This window comes from Desmodus rotundus, chromosome 6, assembly GCF_022682495.2.
Source record: "Desmodus rotundus isolate HL8 chromosome 6, HLdesRot8A.1, whole genome shotgun sequence".
In the NCBI taxonomy this organism is placed as follows: domain Eukaryota; kingdom Metazoa; phylum Chordata; class Mammalia; order Chiroptera; family Phyllostomidae; genus Desmodus; species Desmodus rotundus.
Genome location: NC_071392.1, coordinates 153,439,487 through 153,461,804, shown reverse-complemented (window position 1 = coordinate 153,461,804; position 22,318 = coordinate 153,439,487). Strand labels below are relative to the sequence as shown.

The window sequence follows — 22,318 nt, the reverse complement described above, 5'->3', positions numbered from 1 at the left end:
CTGCATCTATTCATGGATCAAATGTCCCAAGTTGTTATTCCGTCCTAGGCTGTGGCCAATAAATGGGGAACAAGACACAGTGCCTGCTTCCTGGGACTAAAAAGGCCCTGTAAGAGGAGAGAGATGGGCCTTTAAAAAGAGATTAAGAGGGAATGAACCAGAGCTAACACCTGGGTGCCTGGAGGTCCCATAGGAGGGTTACCTGTTCTAGTCTAGGATTCAGGGAAGGCTTCCTGGAGGAAGTGGTATCTAGGCTGTGACAAAAAGAACAAACCAGAGTTTAGCAAGAGACATTAGATTTAGGATAAGGGGCGTTCTGGGCATAGGGAAGAGCATTTGCCCAAATGTGGGACAAAATCAGACACTTTCAGGGAAATGCAAGATTAGATGAGTGGTCAGCCCCAGAGGTCAGCTTTTCCGAGCCCACCTGTGCCGAGCGGGGTCTGACAGTGGACTGGCCCTTTGACAGGAGGTGGCCCTGGGAAAGTCAGAACACCTGGTGAAGGTAATTACGGCACCTGGGAAGTTGCCGTTGATTCCTAAATTCCCCACAGTGCTCAGAAGCCAGCTGCTGTCCCACGGCAGGAAATTATTCCTGATCGATACCTTTCTAAAGTTGCTTCTCCAGCAAAGGAGGTGTGGTGCCTGGGACCCTGAGTAGAGATTAGGAAGTCAGGTGTGCCCCTTGGGAAGCAGGCAAGCTGATAGAGTATTTGGTATTTAGTATAGTCTTCTACCGGGAGAGCAAACTGTTTATTTGTTTAAAATATTGAGTCTTTATAGAAGCGAAGAGTTTGGGCTCTGGGCTCCGACATGCCTCATTTCAAACCTGGGCTTTGTTACTCACTTGCTGAGGGACTTTGGGCCAGTCACCACACTCTCTGTGCCCAGGTTTCCAGGTCTCTATGCGGGTAGTAAGGGCACCCAGCTTTTGTGGTGTTGGGACTATCAGGCCGATTAGCTGAGACAACGCAGAGGAAATGCTTTACGGCCACGCCTGGCACAGGACACTCAGTAAATGAGGGTGTGTATGAACATTTCAAGCTCCATCTCCTTCAGATCTGAATGACAAGTAGCTCTCGAGGGTAGATGCCTTTAAAACTGGACATGGAGCTGAAGGAATGAATTAGTTGCGGTGGGATTTGAGGCAAAGGGAAAGAGTTAGGACACAGACAAGGGCCGAACTGTCCTGGGAGCAGGACTCCGGGAATAAACACGTTATGACGTCTGGCAGTTCTCTTTCTCCCCCTCTCTCTTTTTAACTTCTTATTTAGAAGCAATCTTCCACTTACAGAAAAATAAATATACCCATCAGAGTCATGTAGTGTTAGCATTGTTGCCTCATTCGCCTTTTCCCTTCTTTCTACACACACACACACACACACACACACACTTTTTTTTCTGAACTGCATGAAGAGTGTGCATATCATGGCCTTTTACCTCTGTACACTTGACCGTGTGTTTTCAAAGGGGAAGGTGCTGTCTTGCGTAATCAGAACAGAGCCACCACCACCATAGGTTCCAGATGGCACAACACCTTTATCTAATCTACCATCCACATTCCAAGGCGGTCAGGTGGCCACAGCAGGCCCTGTGCAGCACTTTCCCGCCCAGCGCGATTCCCAGTTCACTATCAGATTTTGCATATACTTGCCCTATCTCTTTGGTCTCTCTTTTTTTTTTTTAACAGGAGCATTTTCATCTTCCCTTCTGTTGGCGCCAGGACTCTCTTTCTGGAGAAAAACAAAAACAAAAGAAGGCGTCAGTTGGGCCTAGGTTTGAATCCCGAGTGCCCGGGGGAGGGGGCGGGGCAGTTGCTTCACTTGCCCGGCGCTCCTGTGCTGGACAGGAATAGGGACAATTTATGGAGAGAATTCAATGAAATCACGTACGACCCTAAGGCAGTTGACAAGGAGCCTAGTAAATGAACGACGCATTCGGTTAATGGAATGAACATGTAATTAGTGATACATTAGTGATTAATATAGTCAAACGTAATTAGTTCTGGCCCTGCCACCTCCTTGCTGTGTGAGGTTGAGGAAGTTGCTTTGCCTCTAAGAGATCCAGTGTCCTGGGCTGAAAAAATGAGGCTTTGAGTAACTTCCTCCTGGGACTGAAGCATCCAGTTAAAGGCCGTGCACAGAGGGGTTCAGTTAACACCAGTTCCCTTTCCCCCTGGGAATGCTGACTAGCCTCCGTGAGCAATAAGGCCTCCTGCCTCCACTTCCCCTGTCAGAACCCATTTGTTGCAGAATTTTCAAAGGGCAGGCAGAGGCGCTGTGGGAATTAACTCTAGGGACAAAGCTCTTAGAGCAGCTGCAAGCCTGTGGAAGCTCTGAATCCCCAAAGGTGACCGCTGTTTGCAGGAGGAACTGGGGACCTCCCCTCCCCCTGGAGATTTTCCACAAGGTGTATTTTGGAAAAACCTTTTCTCTGTTGGTCAAACAAACTGCCATTGTGGGTGGGGTGGGGGGTTGGGGTGTGGGGTGGTGGCACTGGAAGAGTGACTGTGACTCATTTTTGATGGAAAGGACAGTCTGGGGATCTTCGTGACTTCCATAGAAACTCGAATGTGGCACTGCCTGAGTGCCTGGGTCTTCCCAGAGCTGGCTCCTGCCCGGCGGTCAGGCCTCCGCTCAGTGGTCCCCTCTCCTGGGAAGCTTTTTCTCTGGCCTCTGCTTCTAACACTCTCCTCCCCCACCCTCAACATCCCACCCCTGTTTTATTGTCTTCTTAACGCCTAGCACTGTCTGAAAGTGGTCTGATGTATCTGTTCGCCTGTTTCTCACCTGTTTCCCCATGAGGATATAAGCCCCAGTTATCAGAGGACATGACCGTTACTCTCTGTTCATCCGTAGCCCATGGCACAGGGGTCACCATTTCCCAGGTCACCGATATTTGTTGTCTGAAGAAATGAGTCCTCTCCCAGTCTGGCTCTCCTGTGAGGATGGGGCCCAGGGAGGGCAAACTGACAAAGCCCACCACACCTTGGGCCCTGTCATGGTTTGGGGGCACCTATAGGAGCTCAGGAGGGGGTCTGTGATGGATCAGCGGGTTAGGACTGAGTCAGGAGGATCATGACATTTGACCCCTGGGAGCAGAAATGAAATTTCCTCTTTTCCTTCTTTCATGAAAATCACTTGTCACGACCCCTCCAGCCCACCCTAGATGAGAAAACGCTGGGGACTGACAAGAGCTCCTTTCTCAGCCCTGTTCTCAAACACAAGTGACGTTCCTTGTCCAAATGAGCTGCAAGGGAAAAAAGGTAGGAACCTGTGGATGTGAAATGAAGTCACTGATTCGGCTGCCGAAACTCGTGAAACTCACCCCACGTGCCACCCTGGACGTGCAAGGGGCTAGAAAAGTCACAGCCGCTCCATCTTCTGGCTCTCGTCTCGTACCCCGCCGGGCCTGGAGTCAGGACGTGGCGACCGAATCCCAGGCAAGCGACGTGCTCTCTGTGTGACTCGGGCAAATGCTCTCTCCTCTCTGGTGCATCAAGGACTTCCACCTGTGAGTCAGAACCACAGTGCCCTCCTCACCAGTGAGAACGGAGTGACCTACCCACGTCAGGGCCCCACGCGCAGGCCACGTAGGGCTTTCCTGATGGGGGTCAGGCAGGTTAGCGCGGAGTTCAGGTTCGAGGACTGTGGTCGGAAAGATGTGGATTTTCTCTCGACTCTCCTTCATACAAGTGGGTGACTGTGGACAAAGCACTTCACTCTGTCAGGTGTCTGTTTCTTCACCTGTACAATGGCTATGATCGTACCTGCATATGTCCTAGGGCTGCTGGGACAATCAGCTGGCATATATATTTCCTACACAAAATACAATTCAGGTAACTGTTTCTGTTTAAAGCCTCATAAAATTAGATCCTTCTCACACAGAAACAAAACCATCACTGGAATCAGGTCTAATATGACATCCAAATCCCTAACTAAAATCACAGATTTATTACTCCACCACATCCATGAAAACGATCGGTCTCTCGGTTGCCAGGATCCTGTGCAACGCAAGAGCGGGTGGAATACCCTCCACCATGCAGGGCTATGGGGCTGACGCCGCGGTGGTAGAGAAAAGATGGGCGCCACCGTCCCCCTCGTTTCCTCTGCTGCCTCTCCTCTTCCCAGTGTCCCTTTGCCCGGATCAACATGCATCATCCGCTTACTCACTCTCACCCACACCTGCCTTTAGGAGGAGAGTTGGCATCACCTCGGACACCTTAGGCCTCTGAGGGCCTGTCCCTCCAAATAAATTGATGCCGTGTGGTTTGTTTGTGGATGGAGGTGGGTGGCCTGTGGCTCACAGAGGTTGGAAGTGACCTTCTCTAACTCGACTCCACGGGTTTGTTTGAGAGAACACAGACACACAAGTGGCCACTGCCAGTCTGTGTTCCGGCATCGGGTGCGGGCCATATTTTGCACAGAAACATGCCCTGTTAGTTGTTGAAACCTCTTTTGCATTCCCCGAAACAGATGACTGCGGTGTGTTTTCTTTTAGGGGGGCGCAGTAAATAAAAGTCTTTTATGTTGACAATGATAATATTATATTCTACAATCTATTTGCATTTCTCTCTTTTGTGGATTTTATTGCTTGGTATAAATCCCCAGGCTGAGGCGAATTAAGCCTCACTCGGGGAGACACAGTGCGTTTTATCACAGGGCTGAACAGCTACCTGCACAAGATGTGCCGGGGAGGTGCACAGAAATACATATGTGTGTGTGGGTTTTGGCGTGGGCACACCAGGCCTGGGAGGATTTTCTATGGCTTTGCAAACTGGATTTCCAAGCGGGAGCCGGCCTGAGCACACACCTCTTCCATGTGCTACCCATGTGCTACCCACGGCCCCAGCCGGCCAGTGAGGTCCTGAGAAACGTGGTCTGCAGCTGCCTCGGCTCTGCCTGGAGCTCTGTGGCCTGGATGGTGGGCAGAGAACTGAACTGGGACAGAGAAGCATCTCAGAGATGTGTGGAAGAGCCCAGCCTCTCACCACCTTCCTGGGGGTCTTCTGAATACTTCTGAGTGTAGGAGCATCTTCTCCAACAGGCAAGTCGGTAGGTTTCCGAGAGGAATGAGGACGCAAGCCTCAGCCAGGCTTACCATTAAGCATCTGTCCACGGAGCGCCGACTCTGTGCTGTGCACTGGGCTGCGCACTCTGTCACTGAACCCGCATAACAGTCCTACAAGGTAGGTGCCGCTGTTATCCCCATTGTACAGATGGGGAAACCGAGGCCCCCAGTTCCACAGCTGGTTACTTGCAGAGTGGGAATTCAACCCCTGGGTGGTCTGGTCCCAGCTGTAGTTATTTGTGGGGGGAGGAAATAGGGTGCCGCGTTTGCCCTGAGAAGCCATCAGCGGCATTTATGAAATCACTCCTATGCCAGGAATGAAAATATCAGGAAAGAATGAATGAATGGTTATTCGGGGGTGACTGCCTCTGTGTGGTTGTCTGGCACATGCAAATGTCCATAATGTCTTTCTGTTTTGGTCAAGGCCGTCTTCTTTCCCTTGTGTCTGCTGAGGGTCCTTAGGTGTCGAAGTTTCCTAGGCAGCATTTGTGAGCAGGTATGCTGTCTGTGAGTCGTCGGCTCTAACAAAAGGGTTAGTTGTAGTTTCATCTAAATCCTTTGGAAAAGAGCAGAGTCCCTGCCTCAGGTTCATTGGGAAGAACGCCTGAGTCTAGCCCTGGCTGGGGAGCTCAGTTAGTTAGAGTGCTGACCCGATACGCCAAGGTCGTGGGTTCGATCCCCCAGTCAGGGCACATACAAGAATCAACCAGTGAATGTATAAATAAGTGGAACAGCAGGTTGAGGTTTCTCTCTCTAAATCAATAAAAAAAAAAGTAAGAACATTTGAGTCACTGGACTGGTTAGGTTAAGCAAATGGGTCTTCTAAATATCCAGCTTCTAATGGAAAAGTTCTGTGGCTGGATCATCAGAGTCATAAGGTGCTTATTCAATTGTATTTCAAGCCTATTTATTTATTTATTTATTTATTTAGAGTCTCCGAAAGATTCTCTCAGTCAGAAGGGGTAGATGGAAGGGAATTAACAGATGATTCCCTTTTTAACCTGTCCTGGGCCTCATTTAAATGCCTACTTTCAAATGGAGCTTTTAAGTAGGGCATTTGTGAGGGAAATTGCCCTTGTATTTTCAAGGTAATTGAATCCCATTTCTCACTTTCCATTTCCCCCTAGAAAAATCAAAATATTTATAGAATGTTGCTTCTCCGTGGAGGGTTTTCTAAGGTGGGCACTTCAATATTTCAAAGAGACTGGTGTGTGGCCGTGACATTCAGGCCTGGGCTGTCAGGTCTGTTCTCCGCACCAGCCAGCCCCGGAGAGCAAGTTGATTTCCCTTGAAACATCAAAGGAATGTCCACACCTTGTCCCGGTACCAGGGCTGGGGGATGAGGAAAGCTAGAATTCTGGCCAGAATGTCATCATCCATGGAGTGGCGAAGGGTGTCATATGCTAAATCGCCTTAGATCAGGGTCTCCCAAGGGGTGGATAAAAGAGAGTTGGCAGCACTTGGATGGGACTTTAAACAACATTGAGTTGCATAGTGATAAAATGATTCCCTTTCCAACTGTATTTCAATCCTGAAATTTTGTCCTTGATTATATCAAGGACAAAGTCTCAGTTTGATGCTCAATCTTTAACCTTCTTCTTCTTGTTCTTCCTCCCCTTCTCCTTTCTCTCTCTCTCTCTCTCTCCCTCCTTCCCTCCTTCCCTCCCTCCCTCTATTTTCAATAAACACAGACCAGGCCTAAATGCTGGGGCTTTAGAAGCTTATGGTTTCTGGTTCGGATTTAATAACATTGCTTTATTTTTCATTGTTTTGTTTTTGTGATGACTTTTGATTGCTTGCAGTTTTAAGGGAAAGGATGTAAAGTTTCATTTTAAGGCAGAAGGGTTTACGATTTTTACTTTTTACTGTTAAATAAATGACTGCGTCTGACGGTGTGTGCACACTCACCTGCGTATCATGTGAATCCTCGACTCTGGGATGCGCTTGACCAAGTGGCGCCGCAGGAAACGGGAGGAAGTGGGTTTCCCCCGAACTCACAGATGGGATTTCCGGTGTGCCCACTGCCCTCACCAGCTGTGCCTTGGCCCCCAGGCACCTCAGTGTTCTCATCCCCAAAGTGGGTATTGTGAGCAGTGGGAGGGAAAGGGGTGACAGGGTGGACCCTGGGCTGAGCCTGGGGAAGAGCAGGCTCCCTTCCTTCCAGGTTGGCTGTCTGCTGTTTCCTTATTGCTGAGGCACTGAGCTTGGGACTGGGGATGGGGTTGGGGGGGGGGCGCTAGAAGCTGAGATATGGTTCACGCCTCCCTGCAACCTGGTGAAGAACTGCACTCCTGAGGCCCGGAAATCAAGCAAATGCATTTGGCCGAGATGGCCCAGCCGCATGAAGGTCAAAGTCATGTGCTCAGACAGGCTTTCCCCTTCTCAGGCTGCAAATCTTTGGCAAGGGAATGCAGGTTCTGAATTAAGCTTAATTAAAATTCATTCTTAATTGGGGCCATTACTTCAAATCAACTCCACGTAATGAAGCTGTGTAATCATAATTAAGCCCCAGAAATAGAATTAGGAAGCGCAGAATGAGAAAGCCAAACACGGACGGGCCCAGTGCCAGGGGCGACAGTGAAGGGACTTCCAGAATCATCAGAATTTTCGGATAGTCAAGGACCAATGAGTGCATTGATGCGGAGAACCTCAGCGGCCCGACCATCAGGACAACGCAGTCATCAGAGAGAGGACTTGGGTTACGTGGAACCCCGACAGGCAGAGCTTGAGGGGCACCAGGCAGGGGGGCACCGAGTAAGGATGGGAGGAGGCCGCAGGCTATGCCCCTAACTTGCGGGTGACGAGGGCAACTCTGCTCCCCAGAAACTCTTTCCCCAGCTGAAAAATCAGGGTGGAGGGCAGCTCTTTCCCAAACAAGGGTGTCTCTCTTCCAGCTCCTGCTGGGCTCTCTGCAGGGGATTTCTGGCAGCCACACCAGGGTCCATGCCTCTACTCCGGGGGTACACGCGGCATTTAGTTGCGGGGTTGTCGGCAGCACTGTTGTGGTGGTGGTTTATTTTTTACCTAAAGAAAAAACGGTGGTGAGGTGGTGGCATGGGGCAGTGGTGCGCTTTCGCGCTGATGGGCAGGTGGGAGCGTGGGTTTTGGAGTGAGGTGACTGGAGCATGAACTCTGGATGTGGTCTAGGGCAGCATTGAGTGTCTCTGCCTGCAGGGTGGGAATTATAATAATGGGTGTCTCAGAGGCTGTTCTGACAATGGTACAGCCAAAGCACTTATAACACAGTGCCTGACACGTAACCGCTGACTGCGTATTGAGAACTTGCTATGTATCCAGCAGGCCTGTTTTTCACACACGATGCAAATTTATTGTGACGAGCACACTATGAACAAGTATTATGTTTTCTGCCTTAAGGATAAGGAGTCCAAAGCTCAGAGAGGTGAAGTGCCTTGCCCAAGGTCACATAGCAAGTAAGCTGCAAATAGTAAGAGAGGCATAAATGATTATTGTTATCATAAAGGCACTAACTGTATGTCTGCCTATGTGCTTGATCGGCTGCTCAGGATTAGTTAGACCTACAGACACACATGCCCAGGACTTATACCTCGGTCCCAAGCGGTGTCACTCACCCATGCTTGTCCCGAGATCTCAAGCCTGTGACTCCAACACGGCCAGATTAGACCAGGCATTTGGGTCCTGAGAGGACGGAACTGTTGGGTGCTGATTGCAGAGCTGTGGAGTCGGAGGGGAGAGGGGCAACAAGAGGGAGTGCACCCCTGTACCCGTTTGTGATTTCATGTGTCAGCTTTTCTTGCTCAGGAGACCTTGGGAATTACGCTCAGGAGTGGTGAGGGGCTGGCTAGGCACCTGCAGTGGAAAAACAGCTTCTCCCCACCCTGGAGCTCCCATGGGTTCAGAGCGCACCTCTTTCCTCTTACACCGCCTTTATGAATGCCAACCGCGTGCCTAGAATGGAGCTAGGCCCACTCACACGCTGTCTCACTTAGTGTATATTGAAGGCCCCGCAAGTCAGAAACGATCACTCCCATTCTGCAAAGGAGGAGACTGAGACTCCCAGAAGCAAAGCTCTTGGCTCATAGGCCAATGTGAAATACATCCTTCGACCCTCAGATTGGATGTTTAATTCATTGCACCAAACCCCATTCTGTCCCTGAGATGCTGCCTGGCTGGAGTGCCTCCCAGGCCTCTCCCTGCTCATGGCCAAGTCAGGAAGGACCTGTCTACCCCCAGGTTTGGAACCTAATATACCTTTGTTGCCAGGAGGATCCTGCAGTTCCTGTTTCCTAAACAGCCTCAGGGCCATGTGGTGATTCCCCTCAGTGGCATTCATTCTGCTTGCATGCATCCAGTGATGGGGGCATCACTACTTACTGAGTTAAATCCTTCACTTTTGGATGGCAGTGTAGAGCAAGAGGGAAATTTGGCCCAGTCCCAGTATTCATGAAGGCCTTCCCATTCAGACTGTGGATTTCATCTCTATGTGAGTTCTATACACTGTCACACTATGTAGAAGTATTCATCTGGTAAATGCAACTGATGCAATCATATCACTTTTTCTTTTCTTTTTTGCAAAGCTCTGTTACTATCTTCTCATATTTTTCAATGTACTGGAAAAGAAAACCTCAACTGGAAGAGAAAACATGAATTGCTAGGTCCACTCTCCACATCCAGGAGGCCCTGAGAATTAGCAAGGACATCCCTTGTTGGGCCCTAACCTGTGTGTTTGCGATGTTTCCACCCCCTGGGGAGCATCCGGAGAGCCCTGGCTGAGTCGAGGTTTCTCGTGCCCCTGCTGTGGCGTGGCATTTGGTGGGAGGTCTTGCTCTGATAAGGAAATGTTCAAGTTTACTGCCCAGCACCAACTTTCGACAGCCAAGAACCCTGCTGTTTTTGACAGGACGGTAAATGGGAGGGAGTGGGAGGGGGCGGGGGGAGGCTGGGGACCATTTCCAGTTGCTCAGGCGCAACGCCAAGCTGGCCCATGGCACAGCTCGGGGGGCACCCTTCGCACGGCGTTCTGTGTAAAGGCCTCCCTTGGGGTTGTGCTGTGTGGAGGCCCTGATGCAATCCCCAACCCCAGAGAGCACCCCAGGGTGAGCTAATGCCACCTCAGGGGACTGAACCCCAAATCACAAAGGTGTTCACAGACAGTGGCTTATGAGGAGGCCACCGTCCCTCTCCCAGCTGTGACCTCTTTGTCCTTGATCCCGAGAGCACTGGCCTCTATTTACACTAAACAGACGCAGCGCCATTTATTGGCTGCTGTGTTTGGGGCCAGCCCAGCCGGGGCCCCCAAGCCGGTCCAAGCAGGTAGCCAGCCTGGGGAAGGTCACGAGGAAAGTCCTGCTTTTCCACCAAAGTTTAGCAAACACCTTATCTCCCGCCAACTAGGTGAGGTAATGTTTATGAAAAATCACTCTATCCCCTTGTACTGGGCAGGGCGGAGCTTTCCTTACCAACTACCCAAGGTGGACTCCCCTCAGCTACTTTGCGTCCCCCCTGGAAGACCCTGGGTCATGTCCACTCACCCATCGAAGCTCGGGTCAATGTTGCCTCCTCAGGGAAGGCTCTTCCGCTCTCCCTGCACCTCCCTGCCCTTACCACCACCTCTCATACTCTGTACAACATCCTTCAGCACCCTTATCCCCTGACAATTATTTTGCGTTTATTTATGGGATCACTTGGTTAATATCTGCATTCTCCACCAGACGGTGAGCACCCCGAGAGCCAGCACGGCATCTTTTTAGAAAGCCAACTTGCTGCAGTGTAATTTTGGTACAATAAACACAGCAATCTTGCACGTACATTTCATGGAGTGTTGACACATGTATACAAAAATCGCTCCATTTGTGGAACCACCACCACGATCAAGATATAGAACATTTCCTTCACCCCCAAAGCTGCCCTGGGCCCCGTCCAGTCAGAGTGCCGCGCCCAGGGCATCACTGCTCTGCTTCCTGCCTCCCAATGGCACCGAGAATCATCCCTGTTGTGCTGTGAGCCAGGACCTCGAGCCTGCTTATTGCCGAATGACTTTACTCTCAGATGGGTCCGCGGGAGTCTCCCAGGGTAAGCCATCAGTCTCCTGAGGACAGGGGCGCGTTCTCTGACACCTCTGGTACTTGATGTCGCTCGAGGCACGTACATGACCCTCGGGAATGGCACGGCCCGTCTTCCCTGCCCCAGAGCCTGTGAGTGGCCACTCCATACCCACATTTATAGTCACCCCAACACTCACAGCCCTCCCCTGCATGCCCACTGGCTGACATTCTGGGCCAGGGGAAGCCCAGAACACCCGCCTCTCTTCAGAATCAGTGAGGAGTTGCCACGGCCACCGGGGGAAGTGCCGAGTCAGCCACACGATTAGGCCAAGCCTAGGTGGTCCTGGACTGATCCTTCCAATGCTGCCAACTTCGGTTTGGTCAACTGTTGGGTAAAGACCCCGGTATCTCCCTCAGGGGGCGTTACGTGGGCAATGTGTGTGAAAGCACCGTGTGAAGTGCAAAATAATGTGAGTTTGATCATTTAATTTCACCCTCCCTGGACTGACTGCCTGTGTTAGCCAGGACATCCACTCTGGATCTTCGGTTTCTTTACCCTTCAGACGAGGGGCTGACCCAGAGTTCTCTGTGGTGCCTTCCACCTTGAGCCTCCTTGGATTCTAAGGGGCTCGAACGTGGGGAAAAGGAACCACCTGATTGTCCAGCATTCGAAATATTCATGTGAGAGATATATAGAGATATATATTTTAGAGAAAAACGGGCCTCTCTGAACATTTTCTAACTGGGAAAAGGATTCAAGCCAGGGTTTCTGCGTCACTAGTCTGAAATCTGAAGCTCTTTCCAAGCCCATTGTGAGAACACTCGAGTCCCTCCCTCCCGGAGCCTGGCTGGTGCTGTGAAGCATGCGTAAGGACACGGGCTGCCCTGGGCCACCTGTCTCCAGTCTGCCGAGTCCAGAGCAAAGGAGAGCAGGGCTCTGGGACCCAGGCGGCAGAGATGGTTTCATAACTGCCCTTCAAACACCATGTCCTTTTCCTAGGACCTCTGGCAGTCTCAAGGACAAAGTTCAGAGCAGCCATTCTGCTCTGGACCCTCAGAGATGCTCCCTTCAGCAATTTTCATTGTATAAGCGAAGACTCGGCTCTTGACTCTTCGGCCTCAAACATGCTTTGTTTAGAAAAATCGTGCCTAGCTATTATGTCATCTTTGTTCATTTTCCCCGTTCCATCTCAGAGGAAAACTTCGGGTGGTGGTGGGGCGATGGTCAGAGCATTGGCAGTGATTGGGTGCCTGCCACCTGTCAGAGGTCGTGCTGACAACCCTTGGAGGTCCCTACTTTTATTTTCCTCGTGTCACAAATGCAGGAACCAGTGTTCGGGAAGGCCTTTGGGCTGGGAAGAGGCAGGGCTGGGAAAGCTGAGCCCCTGAGCTGGGCTGGGAAGGACCTTCCTTTATTCTGTGTAACTCACTGAGACCGGAAGAGCAAGCATTTTGAACCTGGACCCCTTGGCTGCCTTCGAGGGCCTCCTCCATCCGGACGTCTTCCAGGGTTTAGGTGGCTGAGGAGCTGTGGAGGGTGAAGGTAAGACACAGGAGGACCCCCAGCCATCCTGAGAAGTCTGGACCAGGGCTCACAGGACTCTTCAGCACTGCGCATGCTGCCGGCTCACCCCACGGGACACAGGCTTCCCACAGCTGGGCAGGCTGGGACAGATGAGCCATGAGGCAAGACAGTAGGATGGTCAGTACAGAGGTTTGCAAATGGCAGTCAGGGATGCAGACCCAGATTCTTCCATCCCATAGCTCTGTGACCTTGAGCAAGGGTTCCATCTCTTCAAGACTTGATTTTGTTACCTGTAAAATGGGTCAGTATAGAATACCTCAGTGCTACTGCAGGTGATTTGGTGAGAGAAGGTGTTACCTGATGCCTGGAAGATAGTAGGTGCTTAACAATGGAGAGTTACCATTCTTGCTACCTGGCAGGTGATGCTATCTGGCAAGGATCAAGGATCTGCCTTGGTCGTGAACTTGAAATACTCCATTTCTGTCTCATCCAGAGTCTGGAGCACCATGAGACAGGGCTGTGGCTCTCGGCCTGGTCGGCTATGGGTCCAGAGCAGCCCTCTGGGGGTTGCTGCCCCCCACTTCACAACCTGGGAGAAGAGTGCCTCCTCCATCCAGGACAACGGTGCTGGACAGCTGACCTGGAGAAGCTGACAAGCCAACTAATTCAAGGCAACAGAGAACGAAGAAAGGATGGAGGAGAAAGGTGGAAAGAGCGACGGGAGAGAGATGCAGGGACGATACCGGGAGGCAGGACGTTGTGGCAGGTGAGGGACGCGGGGTCTAGCGTCACACAGACTGGGGCTGGAAGCCTGGCTCCACCCTTCACCATGCTCACCTTCGGGCAAATGGTTAACTCTCTGTGCCTCAGTTTCTTCATTTGTAAAATGGGGATACTAATTGTGCCTCCTCAAAAGTTGGTTTTTAGAGAAGATAAATGAAGTATCATATGTAAAGCCCAGTGCCTGGCTCACAGTCAGTGCTCAATACAATAATTATGTCCTGGTCTATTCATCATTGTGCTCTCTCGAAGGCCTGTTTTCCAGATAGGGAAGTCAAGGGCGGGGGTGCATAGCCACCCCAATGTGTAGATCCTTTCATTTGCAACCAGTTGCCACCTGGCTGGGCTGATCCCTGGCCTGGTGACCTCCCTCACTCCTGGGGCTGTCTGTCCCACAATGAGACTTCTACCAGCCTCTCCACAGCTGGGACAGGGCTCCTGGCAAAAGCTGCAAGAATTGGCCTATAGGGGGCAGCAGGAGCCTTGGAAAACCCAGCTGGTGCTCAGGCTGGGTTGAGCTGGTAGCCGGTTTCAGGGCACACAAGAGGCAATCTGGGACCCTGGGGCCCAGGCTGACCCGCTGAGGCCAGTCTGCCTGCCCTGGGAGCTGGGGTCGGGGCTGTGACTACAAGAGAGGGGGAAGCATGAAGACACTTGGCTCCCTCCTGCATCCAACCCAGCCAAGCATTTCTGGTCCCTGTCCCTTTGCCATGATGGGTTAAATGGGACACCATCCCAGCCCTGTAGGCTGTGAGCAGGCCAGTGCAGCCTGGGGGGTGGAGGGACCAGGAGTAGGGGTGGTTGGGGGCGAGTCATGCTGCAGATGATCAGAAACACCTGCCAAGGATGGCCCAGAGCCTAGGATGTCTCTCAGGACTGCACTTGAAGCCCCAGAGTCTGCCTACAGAACTTGTCCACTGTCGGGTGGGGTCCTGGGGTCCCGTAAGGACAAGATTCCCGGGCCTTCTCCAGGCCCCTGCATCGGAAGGCCCGTGGTTTTGGCCGGTGAGCCAGGGGACCTTGGGGCAGATTCACATCTTTACTGGACTGAGGCTCAGAGAGGTGAAGGGATGGGCCCAAGGGCACACAGCAGTCAGGACCCGAGGCAGCATCAGGATGCAAGGCTGGCTGGTGCCCAACCAGGAATGCTTTTACTCCCCAGGGAACTGGGCAGAGGCTGGTCCCAGCCCACAGCTGCAGAACGGAGCTGGCGTGCCCCGGGCCCTGTGGAGGGTGCCCGCCTGGGGCCCTGCACCATAGGGCTGGGCATGTACCAAACACTGAAACACTTAGACGTGTTAACACACATTTGATGACACAGGAGAGCTGAGCCTTCTGTACTGTCCTCCACCCAGGCCTCTGCCAGAGATGGCTTTATCTCCCGATAAACCAGAGTCAATGCGGGCTCTGGGCTCCAACCCTGGGCATTTTGGCAGGAAAAGGGCTGGGAGCAGGAGGGGAAGCGTCTGAGCCTAAGCCTCCCTGGCGGCCTGTCCTCAGACTCTTGCATCCTGAAGCTGGGCTTTCCAGCTCTGCTCCCTTGGGCCCCTGGTGGCAGCCTCAGTTTCCCTGTGCGAAACGTGGTGATCTGCAAGGATGCTGTGCGACCCGGGGCAGAAGGCAGGTCCAGAGGCTCGCACGTGCAGTTCAGACCGTCACTGTGCGTTATCCTGCTCTGGGATCACCACGGTGATCTTCTGATAACACTGTCTGGCTGCCCCACTAGTCAAATGATATTCAAATCACCCGTTTGCAGGCTCCCCATGAGGGCTCCGTAAACATCTGATAACTCGGATGGGCTCTTCTCATTGGCCTCCTGGCCCTAATCCATCTCTAATCTCTAGGTCTCAGTTTCTTCACTGGAAGTGAAGAAATGACTGGAAGTCAGAATTTTCTCTCCAGGCTCCATGGCCCAGAACTTGCTGAAGAATTCCCCTTCAGGCTGTTGATTGAGAAATGCCCACTGCACTCTCGGCCATCTGAGGTCCAGGGCAGTTCAACATGGTGGTGTCACCAGGAAAGCATCTGTCCCCTGTCCCCCGCCTGAAGAGATAAGAAAAGGGACAGAGGCTGCGTGGGCATCCTTGGTCTCCTAGAGGGCGAACCCCTTCTGTCTCTGGTCAGAGGTGGCACTTAGTCAGGATATTGATGGATTGGTAACACAGAAAACAGACAACAACATTCATAATATTGATCCTGAGCAGAGAGAAGGCCCTCGGAGACCACCCAATGGCCCTGACACCAAACACCTCTCGCTGTGGGAATCTTCCTGGTCTCCCTGTACCAGGCGTCTGCTCACAGCTCAACGCACAGCAGCAAATGTGAGGTGGTGGCTACTCTTTGGCTCCTTGGAGTCAGGCTGAGGTCTCAGAATCCCCCAATTTGGGCAAGTGCTTTCCCGTCTCTGAGTCCCTGTTTTCACATCTGTATAGGGGGTACTCCCTATCCCTTTTCCCCTGATCTAGGATTAGTGGGATTTGATGAGATCATTATCACTTTGTAGATCGAGGCGTACCCTCCTGCCCAGTCTCCAGGGTGTGCCAAATGTTGCTGATTTGCAATCAACCAATCTGTGATTCATCAAGTGAGGGCACAAGAAATGCTTTCACTTTGTCTATAAATTGCCCTTGTGGGGCTCGCGCCCACATAGAGACACGTGAACCTGCAGGACTAGTGCTACAATAATCGCATTTGTTTAGAGGGAGCTAGAAAACCCCTACGAAATTAACATACATCGATAGGGGAGAGGCAGAAGACACTATGGTACATTCCCAGGATCAGACTAAAAGGTAATAAACAATAATAATTTTTTTCTCTTTCTACTGATCTGGAGAGGTGGCCTCGGTGCATTCAGTGAAAAATGTGTACAGTGTGATTTTGTTACAAAACAAACCACCTACCCTTTCCCTCTACTCCTATGGGTGGACATGTGTGCTGCCCTGGGCCTAACAAGGGGTGTGGAATGACCCACACCCACAGCCAGCATTGCTTATCTACAGGTGGCGTGCAGGAGGGAGACATCAGAGGGGAAAAGAGACTTCAGTGTTTCTCCAGTTTATTTCTCTTCATTTCTGAACTGTTTGCTTTTTTCTAAACACATGTATTACTTCTTTGTGGCATGAAATGAAATTGTGAACAGGCCACCGGACCAGAGAAGTCCCAGTTAATGCGACGAGTAGATAAATGCAGTCCAACCATCCTCCCATTTCACTCTTCTGAAATGGAACATGTTTTTCTGTTCTAGGTTCTCCACCAATGTGCAAATACCTCAGATGGAGCTGATAAAGTCAACCTTGTGGCTGACCACTCCCCTGAAGCTTGTCAACCTCGGGCCAAGGTGGAAACAGGAGTGTGTGTACGTGAATGTGTGTGTGCAGCGTGTGTTCGGAGGGAGGAGGAAAGGGAAGTGTCATCTGTCAGATGCCTACTGTGTGTCTAGAAGCACGCTGGTCTCTTCACACGCCCACCGCAGCTCACTGACCACAGATACCACCTTGCAGGGTAGCGATCAGCCCCATGTTCTGAACACAGAAACTAGGGTTTAAAGGATTTGTGATTTGGGTGCACATGCAGGCTGTCTGACCCCACAGCCAAGGCCCCCCATTCTAGCAAACATCTGCTTTAAAACAGTACCGGCGACCAGGGTAGAAGCACTGAGACAGCTGAGCCGACAGCCTCACCCTGCCAGGCGCTTTGCAAGTGCTGTGGCTGTTGGTCTCAGCCCTGCAAGGACCCAGGGAGAGAGACCATTAGCATTTCCATTTAACAGATGCAGAACTGAGCCTCAGGGGGGTAACTAAACTTCGGAAGAACGGGAACTCAAAAAGCAGAAAGAAGGCACTTGGACCTCCACTGCGTGACTCCAGAGCCCGCCTTGTTGACCCCCGCGAGACACAGCAATTCACAGCAGCCTCACGGCCACAGAACTTCCCATCCAGCTCAGCGCTACACTAGGCGGGTGCCAGCCCCCAGGTGCTGTTCGAAAAAGCACACTCAGGCGAAGGGAGGCTGTGAGGCTCGCCTTGCTCTGGTTCCCCTCTGGCTTGCCTGACAGGTTTTTAGTGAGACTTCCAGGGGTAACTGTGGCCTTCTCTGAGCCACCTCAGAGCATCTGGTTCCAGTGCTGTTGTGGACTCTCTGCTGCCAAGACCAGCCCCTTGCTCCCCTGGCCTTGGTGCATGGTCCCCGGGGGCTTCGCTGGGAGAAGACCATCCTCTTCCATGGAAGGCAGGGGGTGCCAGAACGCACCCATCCCCTCCCACTGGGCCCAGCGTTGTCATTTCTGCCAACCACCCAAAACGTCAGTGACTTACTGGTGTAATTTAAATCATCTTACTGCTTAAAACTATAATACAAATAATACAAAAAATAAACTACTTTTAAGAGGAAATCTCTATCACCACTATAGAGGGAGAACCAGCCTGGCTCACCACAAACAGAAGGTTCCTGTGAAATGAAGGGATAAACGCGGCACCCATCCACTCACTCCCCCGGGGACACCCACCCTGCAGAGCACCCGCCCCGCGCTAGCTAAAACAAGACAGCCAGAGTTGGAGAGGTGGCCCTGACCCACCCGCACCTAGCAGACTTTCATCCTGATATCGCCCGAGGGCCAGAGGGCCAGAGGACCTGTCTCCACGGTGATGGCCAGGCTGGCAGCCCTGCCCCTCAGAGTCCCCAGCGGCCCTTGGCCAGCTCATGGGGACACTTTTAGAGCCTCCCCAGGAAAAGGTGTGTGAGGAGGTGACATTACCTTTCAGGGAAGTATTGCCCCTGAGAAAGGTCTGGAATTAGGAGAGATAAACTCTGTATTTTTTTCTGTCATCTGATTATCTTTTTAATGCTGAGAAAATAGTTATATATTGTTTCATAACAATAGTAATGAAGACCTTCCTGGGACAGCCTGGTACTGTCCTCCCTGGGGCATGGGTCTTGCCTGGGCATTGGGAAGGCAGTTCGGGGGTGGGGATGAGCCGCAGTGGCAGCTTCTCCTGTGACGGGGCTGCCCTCACTGAGCAGCATGAGCCTCTGGGGGCAGGGGACGGGCTCGGGTTCCAGCCCTCCCAGAGCTAGGGGGACTGGCAGGTGTGTCCTACAGTTCCAGCCCACGCTGGAGACTTGCCACACGGGTGTTCTTTGGCACGTGACTTGACCTGTCTGAGCTTTCTTGAGAGTAAGATAATCTACCTTAAAGAGTGGCTATGATGCTTAACAAGACACGGCACCAGGGAGCCCTATTCTACCCTGTGACTTTGGTGACATGGCAGGCCATGGGCTGGGCAAGCTTGGGCCCCTCCCAGCCCCGCCCTGGGCCTCAGTCCCCCTAATAGCAAACTCAGGACTAGCAAATCAGAGGCCCCTGCCTAGGGCCCCCTGGTTGAGCCCGGTCGACAGACATGGTTTTGTATCCCACAGTGTTTTCTGGTTAGCTGCCAGCGCTTAAACATCAGGTGATTGCACACAGGAACCTGGGTTTTGCGCATCTCCTGGAAAATCCGCAGAGCTGACGCCATTTGGCCCACGTGGCACACTGGCTGAGTGACGGGTAGGGGTCGTCCCGAGTCAGAATCACCTACCCGCATGGGCTTCTTAGCCATTGAAGTTATTGGGTGTTTAACAGCCAGAACAGCTGTATTTCAAGGTGAGGAGACGGGGGCAAAAAGAGGTTAAAAAACTGGCCCTACGTCATACAAAGATGGATGGATGGACTCGAACCCACGCAGTCTGGTTCCGTGTGTACTTATTTGAACTGGGCCAGGTGCTGGGGAGACAGGTGAGGCAGGGAGACACCCCGCACTCCCTGTCCTGGGGTGTCTACCCTTTCCTGGGGAAGTGAGGGTTAACCCTACCCTGCTCATGTCATGGGGCCAGAAAGCTCACTGGAGGTGGACAAGTTGTGGACAAGTTGACCTTGACAGCAGCCTCAGGCCCAGGGCTGGCCCTCAGGGCCCTGGGGCGCAAGCCCGCACTCACTCTCTGTTTTGGCTTGGCAGAGGTGCTGTGCATGCCTCCCCTGAGGCCCCAGCCCTCATGTTTATCCTGCAAACAGCCAGCTGCCCCACGCGGTCATTTAGAGGCCAGGGGGTGGCTGCCTGGGGCACTGGGCGGCTCAGGCCTGTCCAAGCTGTCCTGGGACCTGTGCCTACACGTGCCCAGAGCCCATTTGCCTTGGAATTAATGGGCCCCCCCCCACCCCTGTTACGTGCAGACACGAGCCAGGGAGGCAGCCGAAGGGGAAGGCAGAGGGGCAGGGATGTGGGTGGGTGGGGGAATTGCTGCTGGGCTCTGCCTGGCTCCACTCCTCCCAAGCCCTGTGACCTTGAGCCCCTGGGGCCGGGTGCCTCAGTTTCCCCAGCAGCAGCTGCCCTTCCAGAAGTGCAGAGGTGCTGGTGAGGTGTCTGAGATGGACAGGATAGCGGCACTGAACTCTCATGGCCGAGTGAGGAGAGCCCAGCACCAGGCATTGAACTAAATCTTTGAAAATGCATCATTAAAGCATGAAATACTTTCAGAATCGTGTACAAATGATACATGTTGTCTACAACGACTCTCCGCGCACTGAACGTACCTCTGCGATTAGCGCCCAGGTCAAGAAGCCGCGTATTCCTTGCCCTCCAGAGGAAGTCCCCACGTGCCCGCCCCGGCACCCATCACCCTCTGACTGACTCCACCACCTCTCGTCAATCCTCACCGCAGTTGCGCGAGGCTGTTGCAGGAGGTCCTTGTTTTATAAACGAAGGGCCGAGGGCTCGGAGGGGTCGATCCCACCAGCTCGTGATTGAACTCAGACTTGAAGGCAGGCCCTTTACCTCCAGCGCCCACACATTAACCACTGTGCTGGGGAAAGGGGTGGGCACGGGCTGAGGGGCAGATCAAAGTCATTGTCTTCCAGGCACTGTCAGTCCTGGGATGCAAAGGTAGAAAGCCAACCACTCCTCCAAAGGTGTGAATGTCGTGTTATTTCTCCTCTGTCTTCCCCAGGCCATAGGGGCAGAGACCTATCTCCTTTGTTTGCCATGCAAAGCCCTGCTTTGTACCCGGTGCAGAGCAGGGGCTCAATAAATAACTTGTCAACTGACTGATGAATGAATGGATGAATGAATGAATGAATGCGGGAATGAATGGAAAGGGAAAAAGAAGGGAGGGAGGCAGCGAATGAGAGTAGAAGCAAGAGGGGGGCAGAAAGAGTAAGAGCAAGCTTCCGTCCCAAATTCTGGGCTTTTCTGTCTGGCCAGCCCCCCCTACTTCTCTCTTTACCTCATCAGAACCTTTGCTCCAGACTCCACTTTCCACAACGTCTCCTCAGATCAGCCCCAGGGCTCCCTAATGCCATGGTGACCACTTAGAAATGGAGACGTGCGACCTTGCCTTACCTGAGGGTGGGCACAGGCTGGAAAGAGGCCAAGGAGTCAGGCTCACCCCCACAGGCTCCTGGTACCCAGAGCACTCCCCCTCAGGTGTCTCTCACTGCCCCACCCCCACCCTCTTCCCACTCTTCCCGGCCTTTGCTCACTGTGCTTCTCCTGCCTGGGGGACCTTCCCTTGGCCAACCCACCTGGCAGGAATGTCTACTCCTGGGATCCTTTGGGACTCAGCTCACAGGGCCTTGCTGATTTCCTTTCCTGACCTTCCTTCTCCAGAGGAAGGAAGCCTCACTCCAGCATTGTCTTCCTCTGGTGCCTTCCCCGCTGCTCCACAGTCCTTCCCACCTAGTGAGTCCTGTGACCAGAATGGCTCTCAGCAGGGTGATCCACAGCACCTGTGGCACCTGACCCGATGGGCACAGAGGGGCCTGCCACCCGTTCGGCTGCTATTGCTCTGCAGCTGCCTTTCATGCAGGACATGGGCTGACGTGGCCAAGGGCAGCTCCAGCGGGGTCAGCGGCCCCAGCCGTGACCAGCCTCTCCCCTTCTCCTCACCCCAGGCTGTGCACTTCATCCGTGTCTGTACCCTGCGAGAGGGTCAGGGACGGAAGCATGAGGAAACCTGGCTGCCTGGAGCGTGCACAGCAGGCTGGGTCCTGTGCTGAGCACCTCGTCTTTCATATCCCTTGTCCCCACAACGATTCCCATTTCACAGACGAGGAAGTTGAGGCTCAGAGAGGTGAAGGGACTTGCCCAAGGTCACACAGATGGGGAGGGGGGAGCTGGAGTTGAAACTCAGTTCTCCTTGACTCCAGACCTGCCCTCTTAGAAGCTATTATTAAATTGCCCTGATTGAAAGGCTCTGGGGCTCCAATTCTACAGCCCGAGCTGGAGCCCGAATTTGGATCCTATTAGCATCTTCCTGGCTTAAGGCCAGGCAGTGACCCCCTTCCATCCCCCAGCCGGGCCTCAGTTGACCCCTGAGATTTAGGTCTGTCTCCTGGCTAGCTCCTGGGCTCCTGCCAGTTACTGTCTTTGCATGCGTGAGATCAGGGTGGTAGGGGAGAGAGGGCCACTTCCTCCCGCTGCCTTCAGGAGCACCTCTGGGCAGCTGAGCCCCATAGCTACTCCAAACCCCTGCACCGCCCCCGGCAGTCCTCAGAAGGCGCATGGACAATCAGACCTGATCTGGGAATCGCCGGCGTGGAAAATCCAGAGGAACAAATCCCGTTGGCTCTGGGCAGGTGCAGCTAGCTGTCCTTGTCCTCAGTCCCAAGTTCGGGCTGGCTGGCCCTCTCCCTCGGGCAGGAGAAGTGGGCTCCCACAGTCACACCCACACCAGCCCCAGCAGCCCCTCCGCTAGCACAAACCTGTCCCCCACCCCGGCAAGGACACCCACTGGGCAGAGTGAGGTTGTGCCTGCCGAGTAAACCCAGTTTAGCTTTTTGTACGTTGTTTTCAAACTAAAGGCCCTCAGATGTCCCTGATCTCAAGGTCCAGGCTCTCAGGGAAGTGACCCTCCTCTAACTGATCCGTGGGAAAGTTCTGGCTCAGGG

General features: G+C 52.8%; 2 long non-coding RNA genes across 3 annotated transcripts; one reads left to right on the top strand and one right to left on the bottom strand.

The window, feature by feature from the left end:
- Positions 1 to 1,540: 1,540 nt before the first annotated feature.
- On the bottom strand, positions 1,541 to 4,322 carry LOC123478347 (uncharacterized). The gene is made up of 3 exons (XR_006653524.2): positions 4,173 to 4,322; positions 3,328 to 3,511; positions 1,541 to 1,733 (listed from the first exon to the last, which is right to left on the bottom strand). It is a non-coding gene; the product is annotated as an uncharacterized lncRNA (long non-coding RNA).
- Positions 4,323 to 4,608: 286 nt separating this feature from the next.
- On the top strand, positions 4,609 to 20,470 carry LOC123478346 (uncharacterized). Of its 2 annotated transcripts, XR_006653523.2 has the most exons (4): positions 4,609 to 5,188; positions 12,419 to 12,636; positions 13,112 to 13,384; positions 16,643 to 20,470. It is a non-coding gene; the product is annotated as an uncharacterized lncRNA (long non-coding RNA). The 2 variants fall into 2 exon arrangements; XR_008427150.1 differs by lacking the exon at positions 12,419 to 12,636.
- Positions 20,471 to 22,318: the final 1,848 nt, after the last annotated feature.